Source organism: Kryptolebias marmoratus, linkage group LG5 (genome assembly GCF_001649575.2).
Source record: "Kryptolebias marmoratus isolate JLee-2015 linkage group LG5, ASM164957v2, whole genome shotgun sequence".
NCBI lineage: Eukaryota > Metazoa > Chordata > Actinopteri > Cyprinodontiformes > Rivulidae > Kryptolebias > Kryptolebias marmoratus.
Genome location: NC_051434.1, coordinates 21,481,802 through 21,498,900, shown reverse-complemented (window position 1 = coordinate 21,498,900; position 17,099 = coordinate 21,481,802). Strand labels below are relative to the sequence as shown.

The 17,099-nt window shown below is 37.1% G+C and overlaps 1 pseudogene; it reads right to left on the bottom strand.

Annotated features, from left to right (window-relative positions):
- Window positions 1–7,270: 7,270 nt before the first annotated feature.
- LOC108244731 lies at window positions 7,271–16,260 on the bottom strand (annotated as a pseudogene).
- Window positions 16,261–17,099: the final 839 nt, after the last annotated feature.

Below are 17,099 nucleotides of genomic sequence, written 5' to 3'. Positions count from 1 at the left end.
TTTTTTTTTTGCTCAACTATTCATTGAGCTGTAGATCAACTTGGGTACCATCTCTTGTAAGTGACTGTCAGAGACCAAGCAGTACAACATGGAGGACATGTGTTTCATTCAAGAAGTGGGTTTTTATTGACCCAAAAAATATGAAAAATGGCTAACAGAACCAACACTTAACAGGCATGCCAATAAAAGATGTCAACTTAATACACTGGACTCAAAAATCATAACTAACTAAATAATGAAACATAACTACTTATGCCAAACAATTAAAATAAACCCCAAAACACCTCTCCGATATGAAGCATGTTTTTCAGCCCAATTAGGCAGTCAGCACTACTTAAGAATCTCAGCCCTCAGCAGCACCTTTTGCCAGCCAGGAAGGAGAAGCCAAACACCCAGGTAACTCAAAAGAAAAAAGTATTACTACAACATAAAACTAAACTTTGACCTTGCAGTGGTGTGCACTCCATATAAACAAGGTGTGATAGAAAACTAATACATGACCAATATATTAGATAATGATTATTATGTTTAAAGTAGTGACTGCAAAGTAAACTAAAGTGAAAAAAAGTTGTGGTGAAGTGTGGATTTTACCCTGTGTGGCTTGCCATCACAGTGACCAGCTGTGTTTTTACTGTCTCATTTCTGCTTAAGTTAAATAACTCATGTTTGCAAACCCAGTGTGTCTATAAACCCCACATCGATCAGTTACAAATAACAGACATTCCCAGCAACACAAACTGCAGTGCTTTCTCTGAGTGCTGTGTTGGGTAGCGTTGGGTACTGCTAATAGTTGTCTACCTAAAAGTGGAAAATAAACACTCTACAGGGCTGGGACAAGCTTACTAGCTTCTGGGTTAGCCAGCCTTTTCTCACAATGTCCAGCTTTTCTTGAAAAGTCTGTCTTGAAAAAGGTATTGCAAAAATATCTGCAACCAATTCAATTTCTTCTCATCGTTCAGCCGTTATGTTTTTTTTTTTTAAGTTACTCCTCCTCAACAAGTCTCAAGTCACTGCTGACATCCTGTGTTAGCTTTGACCTCTACGCTTTCTGACTATCCAATCAAACGGCGTGAAAATGCTGACATCTTCATGGGCCTTCTAGATGGTCACAGTGCAGCCATCTCAAAATCTGATTGGTTAAATCAACTATTTTGTTGACAGCGCTACTGTGGCCTGTACTAATGATTCTGAAGGCCTAGAAGCAGATTTCTTTGTGCAGCTTTTAGAAATGTATGTTTACTTTAGAGTTTTTATTCAGTCATATTTTATTATAGGTTGCTATGATCAACCAAGTAAAAGACAATTAAAAGAAAAAAAAGACTATTGTCCATTAAAAACAACAAATAATCTTTTCATCAGGTTTTAAAATAATTTAAATGTAACCTCAAACATACAAAAACACAGAACGGATTCTATTATGTCATTATTTATTCATCAAAATAAGGCTGAAATGGAAAATTTGTGTGGAAAACTAAGTCCAGTCTTGCTGCTTCCAGACGATTTAAGAGGTTCAGGAACAGCCAGGAGTTACTCATCAAATGTATTGATTACCTGATCATCAGCTCTAAAAAAGCATGAGTTTTATCAGTTTGCTGCTCTGGAGCATACAGGTGTGTGTTAAAACAATGCCAAGGTGGAAAGACATCAGCAATGACCTTTGAGAAGCAACTGATTCTGCCCATCAATCTGAGAAGGGTCAAAGGTCATTTCCAAACTATTTGAAGTTCATCATTCTACAATGAGAAAGATTTACAAGTGGAAAACATTTAAGACAGCTGCCAATCCTCTCAGGAGTGGATGTTCCAGTAAATTCAACCCAAGGTCAGACTGTGCAATGCTCAGAGAAATGACAAAAAACCCAAGAGCTCCATCTCAGACTCTGCAAGCCTCAGTCAGCAGGTTAAAGGGTTAAAGATCTTGATAGAACAATTAGAAAAATACTAAACAAGTGTAGCCTGTTTTGAAAGATTGCAGCAAAAAGCATCTTCTCTCTAAAACAAACATGGCAGCACAACCGAGGTTTGTAAAATTGTATCTGAATGAACCACAAGACTTCTGGATCAATGCTGTGGTGGTGTGTGGGAGGTGCACTGCTGTAGGGGAGAGATAATGGTAATGGTTCAGGGAACAGTGCCAGGGAGAACTGATTGACACAGCTGAAGGTGATTTCTAATCATTTTCTCCCTCTTTATCTGCAGTAGTGGCTGAGATGGAGAGGAGACTGTCACCATAAGTGCCATTCAGTTCAAGTGTGGTCCTTGAAAAAAGGAGCACAATGAAAATACTTCACTTTGTTAAACACTGTGTGCTTTGTGACTTCAGGCTGGGTGTGTTAGTAGCCCAAGACCTGCTACAAATGTCCTATGGACAGATGGGACCAAAGTAGAGATCTTTACCCATAATTCACAGTGTCATGTTTGATGAATGGTTTGAGCTTCTTACAGTCACTGAGTTAACCGTGAACTCCTCTGTAGACCAAATGACTCTGTGGAGTCAAATGTGAGGACATCTGTCCTACAGCTGAGTACTGGACCAAACTAAGTCATGAGGCAACAGAACAATGATCCCAAACACAGCAGCTGATCTACAACAGAACGGCTCAAAAAGAAAAGAATCAAGGTGTTGTAATGGTCCAATTGAAGTCTAAAGCTGAGCAGAAACAAATGTCTGCAAACCTCGATGAACTGAAGCAACGATGGAAAGAAAAGTGGGCCAAAATTCCTCCACAACAATGTGAGAGACAGAAAACCACTACTGAGAGTTATTACTGCTAAAAGGGGTTTATAAACTCCTGCATCAGGGTACAGACACAGCTTTTCACTCTCAGCTTTTTAATTTTGGCTGCATTTTTGTTTATTTAAATAATGACACAGTGGAATCTGTTCAAATTCAATTCAAATTCAAAAATACTTTATTAATCCCAAAGGGAAATTAAATGTTGTTGTAGCTCATAATCCTGGTTTTGTTAAAGAGTTGATGGCTGTGGGCAGGAAGGGTCTCTTGTAGCGGTCTGTCCCGATTTGTCCTCGGTCCTGGTGTCCTCAAAGAGCCCCACCAGGTAAGCCTAGCTGGCCTCCTGCAGAGCCATAACGGCTGAACTCTGGAAGCATAGATCGGTCTTGAAGTCCTGGGTGATCTCCTGGACCAGGTGCTAGAAGTGCAGCTTCTGGATGAGCAGCTTGGTGGACCTCTGGTAGTGGTGGATCTCCCTGAGAGCCACGGTCCTGGGACTGTAGAGATGAGGCTTCTTCACTCAGTAATTCAGTGTAATATAGTCTGACTCAAAATGGCATCCAGTTACAGACATTCCATTTCAAGTCAGTTTAGTTCCATTTAGGACATTTAAGTGATAATCAAATTTATTACAAATTTATTACAATATGAAAATTAGTAATTATGAAAGGACAATTTGTGTAAGACAACCTAACTATGGAAGCCAATGGATTACATAAAATCTTCATTTCCCCTCGCTCCTCCATCTGAGCAGCATGGTGTAGCAGACAACAGTAGGAAGGAATCACTCTAGAAGAGACCTCCAGTAGAACCAGAACCAGGACATGGGACCATCTGCCTCAACCAGAGGAGAAAGAATAAGAAGTTGCACCTCACAGTTGATCAGTCCAAGCAGACCTTGGTGACTGAGCATTTCCAACATTTCTCCGAATAGTAGATGATAATGTTTTTGCCCTGGTCTGTGTGTGTTTAGCTGTTACCAGACTGTCTCATGAACAGCTGGATAGCTTTTAATGAAACTTTGAGAAAGTAATCATTGGATCCACAGCTGGATAACTTCTAGAGTCAACACCATTTAAGGTGGCTTCCACAGCTAAAATTTGCTGTGGTAGTAGCTAAAAGTCATTCACAGCACATACTCTAAGCGTGACATCTTGTACAGTATTTTTCACATGAGATTCACCAATTTCAACAACAGTACAAAAAAATATTTAGAGTTTCAAACTAATTAAAAACTACATACCAAGTCAGGCAGCCCTGCTATGCATGCATTCTGATTTTTTTGTCACAAATAATATTGCATTACAGCATGGGCACAGGCCTCTCCAACTGTAACCAAACGTACTGGCTCTTTATGCAATCAGGCTATCAAAATTATGGATAAAAAGCCAATTTGCTATTGTCACTGTGCTATTGTTAAGAAATACAATCTAATGAGGTTTGACAGCCTTATCATTTTTTGTTTTTTTAAACTAATTCATAAATGCATTAATTATTTAGCACCTCAACCTTTTTATACATTTCTTGAGAGACAGAACAACATTAGAGTCAGTAGAAGCTCCTTAAATCCGGACTGTAAAATGCCATTTTGCAGGACGACCTTTGGACAGACAGCCTTCTTTGTTAAGAGTTGTAAGCTTTGGGACTCATCTGATTTTAAGACCATAACTGACAGTAAAATGTTCATTTTAAGGCTTATAAATTGTCTAAAGATGAACCAGAACTGTACTCATTTTTAATACTGTAATTGTTTTGATTTAGTTTAGTTTTTTTTTTTTTTTTTTTTTTAAAGGTCCTTATAGGGATGGGTGTTGCGAATTAGCCATGGCTATAAACACTGTGATGCAGGCATCTGGTTGTCTTGATGTGCGTTACTTGTATCTGTCCCTATCAAATAACTCCTTCATTCCTAAACAGAAGATGAGCTTGGTCTAATATTTTGGCATGAAAGGTGGCAGGTGATATGCATTCCTGAAAGGATTGCTAGGCCTTTAATAATCTAAAAATGAATCTGGTATAGTGGAAGCTGTCGAGATGAGAGTAAAGATGGATATTAATCTTAAAATTTTATAAAAATTCTGCAGGATCCTGGTTAAAATCTAGAAAAGAAGTGTAGGATGTATCCTGTCTGAGAATGCAGTTCAGAACATTGCAACTTTAAAAATTTACAAAAATCTGATGTGGTTGAGATTTCCTCAGCTATAACATTCAAGTTGCTGCCTAAATGGTGAAATAGATCATGAATTTAAAAGGCCTCATGTTTAGAGCCGAAGAAACACTGATTCTGCTGTCAGCCTAAATAAAACATCATGAAAAAAGCTGAATAATTTCCTGGATGAGTCAACTTTGCTTTAATGTTTTCTGAAAACATTTCATATAAGTGCCAATTTATTTATCTTTGGGGGGGGGGCAAGGATTTGTTTTATTTTTTACCTTTGAAAGGCAAAAGCAAAAACTGCTGATTAAAATCAACAGGATTCTTTCTCTAATCAAGTAGAGCGTTTATCATTCACATCACTGGTTTTATTCTTTCTCCAGCTTTGTTTTCTGAACCCATTATGAGCGTTAACACCTCAAGCCCAATCTCATTTGTAGCTGGATCCTTCTTATTTTTAGTTTTCAAAAATTATATTTATGTGACAAAGTATAATTTTATCTCAGCCGAATCTTAGTAAACACAACTGAATAATTACTGTTAGTAAAACAATATATTTTAACAAAGATGTTTTATAGTTTTTACTTAAAAATGAAAATTATTAAAAAATAATGGTCTAAGCTTTTCTCAGAAAGGGGAAAAATGAAAAAAATGCTTTACTGTTTATAATTTTAGCATAATACATAACATTAGATGTACATCTCACCTGCTCATACAAGCTTCTTTTTCATGACAGTATTTCAGTTTAATTCATGCACTTCCACTTTACTTGTAGGAGTTACAGTAAAAGAGCTTTATGACTTTATTAATAATTAGGCTACATTATCCATTTACATAGACAATAAAAAACCCCGTAAAACAGGATTAGTTTAAACCCCCTTCTAATGTTTTGGTGTTACCACCAAAACCCATCATATCATCCATCAGGGCACCTCTGGATAATAGCCAACATATATCACTTAATTGTTTTAGGGTTAAAGACGAATCAAAAGCTATTTATTTAATGGAACTTGTTTACATTTTTTGTGCATTTTTTCTGTGATGGGTGAGACGTACAACCCTGGAGGAAATCAGCAGCTTGGTCTTCCTAACATTTTAGTTAGTTTGCTAAATTGTAATTTAAGGTAGAAGAGTTATTATTCGCTGTTAGACACGTCACAGAGTTTAATTCTAAAACTCCAAAAGAAAAAGTGAAAAATTCACAAACTGGAATATTTACTCCCTGCTGTCTGTTTGACTTGGTAAATATATAACTTCTTTAGAACATCAAAATTAATAAAAATGGACAAAGCATCTCCACCTTCTCTTGTTCAGAAATTGTCAGTTTTTTGGGTGCTGCCATGTTGTGCACTCAGAACGTGGAGCTGTACCCTCGATACAAAAGTCGTTCTTACACCCACCCCCAACTCAGTCACAGTGTAACATGTCACTTCTGTTTAAGTCTTAAATAACTAATTAATACTAAAGTTTAAAAAAAAAGGGGGGATTTGAACATCCAGCAGCAAGGTAAGAGCTACGGAAATCAATAAAATTCAACACCTTCAAAAAGTTTTATCTGAAGTGAACCTTTTAGTCATAAAATGTTCCATTCATTTACAGGCAGGCCTTAAAAATGTACTGCAGCCAGCTACTAGGGGGCACTCATCCTTTGTCGCTTCAACATCCGGCTTTGGATCCTGTCTCTATTTATATATTAATGATTAAATGAGAACTCAGGAGGCAATGTTCAGCTATACCAGTATAGCTGACAGCAGAGGAAGGTCATTGAAGAACTTTGACATTATTATTATCAGAATCAGAAATACTTAATTATTTACTGGAAGGAAATCCAAGTTTTAAAAGATGACTGATAGAAGAACAGCCAAGTCAGGTATTTAAAAAAGATTAAACATAGGATAAAATAAAATAAAAGTGAGGAAAATAAGTATCAGATACAGTAATTTTTGTAATATAGATAATAGCGTTCTATACATCTCGATACAATAGAGTGAAGTGTACACAGTACACTTGGTAAATTTAGTTACACAATTAATCATTTACTCATTTTTAGTTCTGTGTCTCTGTCTCTCAGTTTGGCAGCGTGGCTGGATCAGCCTGTTGCTGAAGGAGCTCCTTCTTCTGATCAGTTCCTCTTGTAGAGGGTGAGAAGGACAGTTCAATTATATCTTTATTTTTTAAAGTGTCCTCCTCTCCAGCACCACTGTCAAAGAGTCCAGTTCCTCGCCCACAACATGACTGCCTTTCTCTTTTTGAGTATTTTAGTGTCCCTTGCCCTCAAGCCGCTGCTCCAGCAGACAGCAGCGTACAGGATGGTGCTAGCCACCAAAGACTCAGAAAACATCCTCAGCATGGTTTGGCAGATACTAAAGGTCCTTAGACGGCTCAGAAAATGGAGCTCTCGCCCTTCTTGTGGGTCATTTCCACATTCTTGGACCAATCCAGTTTATTGTCCAAGTACAGGTCTAGATACAGTACTTGCATTCCTCCACCTTGAATGCTAATGGGGCTCTCTAGAGCGCTGGTCCTCCTCAGATCCACTCCCAGTTCATGTGCCTTCATCACGTTGAGATGTGGACGGTTAATTTTTCTCCACATGACAAAGTTGTATAATACTATATGTCCTTTCATATTGATGGTTGCAGAATTGTAACGAGTTGGTCTGAACTCAAACAATCAGATTCTTCCTTGTTTAAATATGAGAAAAAAAGTTTAAAATATATGATTGCAAGTAATGTGGAATATAAAAATTTTATAGCCCTCAACTTTTTACCTCTCTAGGAAGGATCCAAGGCCTAATTTTTCCCTTTCCCTTCCACAATTTGAACCATGGTTCTGTATCTTCCTGTGTAGAGAAGCTGAGGGGATGAGCAATGTCCATCTGACTCTTTGGCTCTGGTGCATTTGGTCAAATATTCAGCAGCCCTGCAGGAAGCCACATGTAATAAAAACCTAACAGCTACGTTGAATGAGAAGCTTTGCACTCAGTTCAGCTGGGGGTGAAATTACTGAACACATTTACTGGCATGAATATTGAGTTTAGAGGAGAATTCATTATGGAATAAATTCAGATTTTCTGGTATTTTTTTCTTCGAAAATAAACTGTAGTGGTACAATCCCTACAAAAAGTATTTACCCGATTGGATGTTTTATGCTTTTATTGCTGTCATAAATCAATCATGGTCAATAGAAATTGGCCTTCTTTACAAAAAAGTGTCAAGCTAAAAACAAATTTCTACAGCGTAATAACAATAAAAAAATTACTGTAAAATAAGTGGTTATATAAATATTCAGCACCATTAAAGTGAATGTGGTAATTTACCTCAAAGATATTTAAAAATATAAGTCAGAGGATAGATACTAAAGGATTTCCAAGGCCTTAAACTATGGTGCTAAAACAGTCTCATAATTCACAAATGCACAGAACAAGAGTCACACTTGTAGTTTTAATGCAAACACAAATGTACCGTCCTCATGTCCTGGGGGATGGATCTGGGTCCCCACACTCACTACCAAATATTTCTAAGGAGAAACCTTATAGATACATATAGATACACTTACATACATATCTAGATTCAGGTGTCTGTCAGATACACCTTTAGTTGGGCTGCGGTTGTCACTAAATACCCTCTTGTATTACCTGACTCTGTGTACCTTCCATTGAAGTTATAATTATCATGATATACTGCATATGCTTTTTGTTGTTGTGTTAACAGGCTTCTGCAGAACATGAAGAGGTAATTTAACCACTGAATCAGGTGTGTTGGAGCAGAGAAACAAGTAACACATGCAGAATAGTGGCCCTCAAGGACCAGGATTGGGAACCACTACTCTACATTGTCTGAGACTGAGTGACAGCTTCATGAAAACCAAATTTAGCTCAATCAAATGTATAAACTCTCTCTCTCCTCTGCTGTTTAACTGATACAAAAACAATATATTATCCCAGGTGGTGGAAAATAAACACTGTCAAGCTGCTTCTGGAAAGTAAAATAACACAATTTTCAAGATTTGCCACATAAAAAACAAGTATAATTACAAGTGCAAATTTTTCTTTAGCTGATTAAAACTGTATAAATTTTATTATTTTGAAGAGTCCTAATAAGGCTGAAAATGCAACTTTGAGCCCAGCTCAAACCAAACTATTGCTCTAAGTTTTTGTAATGGTTTTAGTGTTTGGTGATGTCTTGAATTCGTCTTCTTTTATGGTTTCTTTTTGTATATACTGTAAGTGTTCTGTTAAGTTTGTAGATTATTTCTGTTTAGTTCTGTCTAGTTTCTCAGCCAGTGTTTTTTTTTTTTTTCAGTTTTCCTGATTACTTACCTCAGTTCACCTCTTCATCAGTAGTTTCTCACCAGTCCTCACTTCATTCTCCAGTCTAATAGGTGGCAGTAAATGCACCTATAAGCTGGTCTACAAGCTGCCATTTGATGACAGAAGTTAGATCCTCAAACAAATGTAAGTCTGTTCAGCCTTGTTTTTTGTTTGTTTGTTCTTTTGGTGCATTTACTTCTTTTGGTTTTTATAGTTTATCAAAGAACATTTTTTTAGAATTTATTTGATTGCCCTCATTGGGGAGGTTGAGGAGAGGGCTAACTTCACCCTGCATGTGAAACACCCTGGTCTTCATCCAAGACATTATTCACAAGGAGTCAAAGCTCTTGCCTCAGCCTCCACTGAGCACCTCTCCTGAGCTTGATGGAATCTCTCTATGTCTGCCAATGCTGCACCAGTTCCTGTTCATGAATCCAAGGGCGTCTCTGAGGACCTGCCTGATCCTGTGTCCGGGTAGATCAGGATGTTTGCTCCTTCAATGCCAGTTCCCAAGTCCAAGGGGGTCTAGATTGTCACTCCTCCACCATCAGTTCACACGTCTGAGGGGCTCCAGGTTTTCATTCCACCAGTGGTGGTTCCCAGGTCCAAGGGGGTCCTAGCTAGTTAGCCCTCTCCTCAACCTCCTAGCTGGTTCCTGGGCCCCGAGCTCTGCACTAGATCTCTCACTCCTGCCTGGGAAAGGGGGGACCCGGACCCTCCAGGGCTGCAGACTCAGTTTAATAGCTGTACATGAAACCATTCATCGTTCAATGCCCACTGTTTTGTTATTTTAATTCAAATGCTTTCATATGTCATGATGTGAATGCCATATTTTATGTATTTTTAAGTAAATACACTCCTTAGGCCTCCCAAAAGGCAAACATTTTGACAAAAGAAAATGCATAATAATAATATTACCATGACCCAAGAAACAAGTTTGGGTTAATAATACCTGCACATTACCTCATGGGACCACTATATAAAGAATTTTATTTTGTCAGAAGCCTTCAACTCAACTGGAACTTTTTAATCAGATCTTGTTTGTTTCAGTACGGAATAGTTAGCTTCATTCAATCTTGATAGATAGGGTGTAGGAAAGGTACTGAAGAAAAACGAGCACTTCAACAAGTGCACACCTTCAGCTCTACAGACAGAACTTTGCAGAGAAAATGCACTTTCACAATGTAAAAGTTCCATGCACTGTGACTTTCTGTGTATATATTATATTATATACATGATATATACATTTTTTTAAACTTGAAATTTCCCATACTCTGTGTGGCAATTTTTTTTTAAATAACATTACTTTTACACAATAACAATCAGTTCTATAGAGATTTAATTCAAATTTGATGTGGCTATACTTGAGAACTTTCAAAATGCTTACTCAGAACCTGACATCTTGTATGAGATTGTGCACGTTGTTATTTTTGAGGTTTGACCAAAATGGATAAAACTCTGTCATTTATCAATGTTAAATGATTTCAGTTTAAAACTCTGACATTAAAGGCAGTTGGTGATGTGCATTACTTGAGTGAATGCTAGGCGTTTAATTTTTAATGCAAAATAGTTTGTTGTTACTTCATTATGTGTTGTATAATAAAACTGACATTAATCATAAGTATTGCTGCGTTGGTTGGCTAGTTCATTTTAATCAGAAGGAGAGAGTGGGAAAAAGAGAATAACTGAAGTAAAGTGGTTATTTCTGTCTGATGCTGCGACTCAAGTTTTTTGTTTTAGGTTTATTTATATTTTGCTAGTTGCCTTCAAAAGACATCTTAGAATTCTATACAAATAAAACTATCATTTCAAATCCAATTTATTCAAATTTTCTGGTTTTATATTTAGGGAAACCAGCAGATGGAATCGACTTCTCAATTTGCAACTACTTGCATTTTAAAATTGACTCAGTCCCCATCCTGAACAAACAGAAGGGAACAGTGGAAAGGAAAAACTCCCTTTTTAGCAGGAAGAAACCTCCAGCAGAACAAGACTCAGGATGGGCGACCATCTGCCTTGACTGGCTGGGGTTGGAGAGGACAGGAAAGAAACACAAATGACCCAGGCCCAGGAGACATTTCTATGGAAAAAAACCCCAAACAAACAGAAAATAGTAAATACATACATGGAGAGTTTTTTTTTTTTTTTTTAAAGTAAAAGCAGTATAAAGAAAAGTAGTCAGAACATCCTTGAAGTTGCTCTGTCTAACCCGAGAAACTGATAACTGAAGTTGTTCAGGGTGAAACGACGCTCAGGGACCTTTGTCAAACAATCTGAAAAGCACTACTACAAAGACAAACGTTAGGAAGGGCTGGAGTAATTCAAATTAAGTGTTCTTCAGGGTGAGATGCTGTTGTGGATCATTTAAATACATATTTTTTTTTAAATATGAAAATTTAAAAAACATCTTTGGACATAGCAGTTTTGTTTTTGCTCCCATTTTACATGAGCTGACCTCAAACATCTACGACTTTCTCTAAGTACACAATAGGCCTTTTTTTCTAAAATATTGTTCACAAATTTTTGTAAATCTTTTTTTTTTATTTTTTTGTCCTGTCATGGCATTTCAGGCATGACAGGGCAATGAGCAGTGTTGTCAAGGCACAATGTAACAGATGTTGCAAGTTTTGAGGGAGCGTGTGATCAGGAGAGCTGTTCCCAGTGAGCTGAAAGTTCATTTCTCTATCATAAATGGTCTCCACAAGCATTTCAGAGGATTTGAAAAAAAAATGGTGGTTACAGCAAACACTGACTGGTTTTCTAACCCCCCCACCGCCAATATAGTAAAAGTAAATTCACATTTTAGAGTGGCCTTTTATTGTGTCCAGCCTAAGGTACACCTATGCAATAATCATGCTGTCTAATCAGCATTTTGATTTGCCACACCTGTGAGGTGGATAGATTATCTAGGCAAAGGAGAAGTGCTCACTAACACAGATTTACTATATATATTTACTATATATACATAAGGCTTTATTACTGGCAGTCCAATCAAAGAAATAGTTTGGTTCAGCTGTTCAGTAACTTGCAAAATAGTAAAAAAAAAAAGAAAAAAAGGATCAATCGGTAAAAATTTGTATAAAAATAAAAAAATCATGACAAAATCATGATTGTGATTTTATGTAAAAAAAAACAACAATTATGAAATGATATTTTTGCATTACCAGCCACCTCTCCTATAACAGATATATTAGCATGTATCTAGATATATTAGTCTTGAATTTCAGAAAGAATGATTCTAGGTTTCAAAGAAAACATCAAAATCCTCATTTAAATACTTGACAGGTGCTTGGGTTTACCTAAGCAACATGAAGAAGTTGTACTAGGCTGGTAGATGGTTGGAGACTCTGGAAACACAGCAAAGAAAAATCTGAAATTAACAGTAAAATTTACAAGCTTACGAGTTAGTCTAAGTGTAGCAGATATAAGGTATGTTAAATGGAAGACTTTTCTGAGATTTAGCTGTTTTTTCACACTCACCTAAAACTCAAAATTACATAAAAAGAGACAAACAGAAAAAAAGAGTAATTGTTTGAAACTTTTTTTCGTGTCATCTCATTTAAACTTATGATTTAAAACTGAAATTAACTGTCCAGGTGACATTTTACTGTGTAAGTGGTGTTTTGTGTTTTACGTTAAAGTTGATTCAAGGTAGGATGCTGCTCTGGGCCTGTTAATTTAGGCTTGTCTAGACCTCAATATGACAAAAATCCAGATAAATATTATTATTTAAAAATTACTTTCATGTTTTTTTGGTTTATGTGGATGCTAATCAAAATGTCTGATTATTGTTTATTCAGTTGGGATTCAGTGAAAATGCTGAAGTTACTTGGAGATTCTTAAGTCACACTAACTTTAAATGGGGGTGAGTGTGGGGTGTTGGGGATGCTGGAGCCTATTGCAGCAGACATCAGACAAGGGGTGGTTTACACCTGGGATGGGCAATCAGTCTATCACAGGGCCCACATAAAGACAGACAAACATTCATACAGGGACACCTAGGGACAATTTAGAGTTGCTAATGAACCTAACATGCATGTTTCTGGTCTGTGGGACGAAACCAGAGTACCTGGAGAAAACATACTTATGCACAGGGAGAACATATAAACTCCACACCGTCTTTCTGTGAGGAGACAGTGCTAACCACCACACCCCCATGCAGCCCGTGGAACTTGACAATGTATCAAAAGTATTTTTCCCCTTAAAATTTGCCCTGTGTTTATTCTTTATAACAAAGCTCTTTATCTGGATTGAGTGAACTAATATTTGGAAAGAAAATTAAAGCATGTGAGTGTTGTGTGCGTGTGTGTCTGTATGTGTGCTTTACATGAAACCATGGATGACTTTAAAGCTGCTCCAGGTTGGGACGCTCTTTTGGAGATACAGTCAAGCATTTTTTTCATAAAATCCCAGCAATCTGGAGGGGTTGAGGAAAAAGAGTGTCAGTGGTTAGTTCAATGAAACATCCAAGACAAAGAACAACTTTATACACACACTGACCAACTAACCAAAAGATAAAAACTCATATGGGCTGGCCTGTGTGCATGCTGACTCAACATTAGTTGACTCGGCATACAACAATACAACAGTATTGTTTTCCTGTTTCTGTTCTCTTCTGGTATGTTTACTGAATTAAAATACTGCATACTTTGTGCTGTTTAAACCAGTTATATAACAGGTTCAGTCAGGAATATTGTCCTATGGGTTTTTAGTATGTTGCAACTTTCATTTATTTATTTATTTTTATATTCCACTTTATTTCCCAAAAAAATCCCCATAGAAATATATTTAGATCTCTTCAATTTCTTCAAAAACACTGCTTTCTTTGTAATCTACTTCAATATACTAGCTCTGTTCTTGTTTGCTGGTTTTAAGTTTTATCTACAGTTTTCCTGATTTTAACTTCTGTTTTGCTTGTTTTAACTTTAATAATTCAGTTAACATTTCATTATTTGAAAGATTTTAGTGAAGTCATTCAGCACTAAGCATTCACACTGCATTTTTGCAACAAAAAAAATCACTTTCTGTCATTAGAATGTAATTTTGAGCACATGGAAACAAGTAATTTGATTTGCCACATTCAGAATGGGCCACAAAATGTGTAAATATGGGCATAACAAGTGGAACAAAGGTGTTATCAGGCAGTTGCCAGATTGTCTGACAGTCAGTCAAAAAAGTGTGTGAAGGTCAGCAGACACAGGATGCCTTGTAGACACATTAGATAGCATTAACATCACTTGATGAACTTTGTCAGAGGTGGCATTGTGATTTTTCTTGAGGTTTGGTAAATGTATTGTGCAGTTACCCAACATGTGGGGTGTACATATGTCACACTGGCCTATTATTAAAACCAATGGGTACATGAGGACACACACACATGAAAGAATATACTGCTATTCTGCACCAATTTATTACAAGTACCTGAGATCAAGGGAGTGCCTCACCCTACTAACATGGAACCAACAGTGTTCCTGTACTGCTAGTTCAATATGCTATTTGATCTAATATTGTAATCATTGCAGTAGTGTCACATGACCTTTCAACATGTACCACCCAGATAGTCATTTCTACCGTTCTGTCTGGGTGTTGAACTGTTCTGTCAGTGAGCGTATGTGCTGTGTGTGTGTGTGTGTATTTACTTTTAGAAAGGAAGTTACTAATTTTTAGCCTTTTTCTGAGAAAACTGGTGGAGCTAAATGATTTTTGTGAAGTTCTTCAGACAGCACAAATCCTAGCTGCCAGACTGTTGTTGCTTCAGTGCTGTAGCTCCACTGAAACAATCATTCAGGAGGGACATGAGATAGGGTACCTAGAACATATATTAAAATAAAGCATTTAGAAAGATGATGACGAGATAGAGTGGCTTTGTTTTAGAAGACACTTGTATGTTAGTGTGAGTGTATTCTGAACCTGAATCTCACCATAGAGGTAGTCATAACTGGTTCTGTAACTGTCAATGCAGCTCACTCCAAAGTCTATGAGGCATAGACTCAGGACTGGTCCGTCTCAATCAAAATATTTTCCACCTTGATGTCTCGATGGAAGATGCTGTTATGTTGAAGGTGTATGACAGCATAAACCAGCTGTTTTAGTATAATCTAAAAGAGAAAAAGTCTAAGTGTCAGCAACTGAAGAGGCCAGGGCGGTGGTGTTACATGGTTTATAGTTCTGACTCAGTTTAATCATGATCAATATGAAACACACACAAACTCCCAAATACTGTCCATCTGCTTACCTTGGCCTTGTCCTCCTTTAGGGTACCTCCATACTTATCTGTGTAGTTAAGGAGGTCTTCAACAGGAACTGGTCTACCATCACTATGACGAGTTCCTGTCTGAAATCGTACCAATCCAGCAGGGAAATCGGGGCTGACAGTCCAACTGAACTGATTGTTTCTGTCTCTAGTTTGACAGCCACATCCACAGATATCCCATTCTCATCCTGAAACATCACAACAAAGAGGAGCATGAGGGAGAATAAAACAATAAATCATCATAAACAGATGTTGCTCACTTATGATATGTTTGCAGTAAACGTTGCTCTTCAGTATGTGTTTGATCACCACCTACAAGATGCAAACAAGATTTTGCTTAGCACTCCGATCATATTGTGTGTGTGAATGTCTCAAATATAACAGTGTGTATTTGTAACATTTACAGGTATGCTATTGGCCTTCCGATAACCAGCAAACACAGATCCACAGCCTCCTTCCCATAGTGGCTCCTGATCCATGCATTTACCCTTAAAGTCAACTAAACAGACACAATAACACAAATTTTACCTTTACAAAACATCGGGAGAAGATTAGTGATCATTTACTCATGTCAGACAAACTCTAATAAATATCCCATCCTAATTATAGGTCTTTTAATTGCAAATAACAGAAAAGAAAACCAAATGCTACAGTGATAAGTGATCACTCACCTCTTTGGGCTTCTCCTGTGTTCTCTTTAGTTTTTGCTTTCTTTGGTTTCTTCCTGTTAGGTGGTTCTTCATCATTGGCCTTCCTCTTCTGGTATCTCCTCCTCTTGTCTCTTTGATGGACAGAGGTCTTCAGCATTGCTGCTTGTGGGTTCTAAGATAGAAAAAGGCAGTCATAACATAAACATATTGACATTCACAGCCAGTAAATGAGGCAAAAGTCATAACAATGAGACTTTGTTGTATTTATTCTTGAAATTTCGGGAAATTATTATCTTTAGATTGCATGCCAGCATTATTAGGCATTAGCTATATGTTAATTAAGCGCAACTAACTAATTTACAAAAGAAGTAGATGTGTACCAGAGTCTGCAGAGGAGAAAGCAATCTGTTCATTTAGCACAAAGTCCAGTTGTCCTCTTTTCTTCTTAGCTGGTCCAGTTTGTCCCTCTCCATCTTCAGTAACTTTCCTTTTTGCTCTTCTGGATCTATTGACCTGGTTCTGGAAATTTGGAGAGAGTTCAGGCTCTTCAGAGACTCTGGTCTTTTTCCTGGGGGACTCATCTTCATGACATATTTTTCTTTTTGGTGCTTTTGTCCTGTTGTTCTTCGCAGACACTGTGGTTTTTAGTACTACTACTGCTGTCTGCAGATGAAAGAATTCAGGAGGAATCTGAATTATTGGTAATTTTTTTAATTTATTTTTTGACAAGTTGTTAACCAATTTTTAACAATGTAAAAGTGCTGCTTTTATCATCTTTCATATAATTAAAGTAATTCATATACAAAAGAAATAAAATAGTTAATATACATAACCAAAAAATATGAATACACATGCTGAACTTTGAATTAATTTTCAAGAATTTTCAATGCACATTGGTATAGTGGTTAGAGCTGTTGCCTACCAGCAAGAACGTTGCAGTATCACATCCCATCGTGGGGCCTTAATGGGTGGAGTTTGTTCTCCCTGTGCTCACTT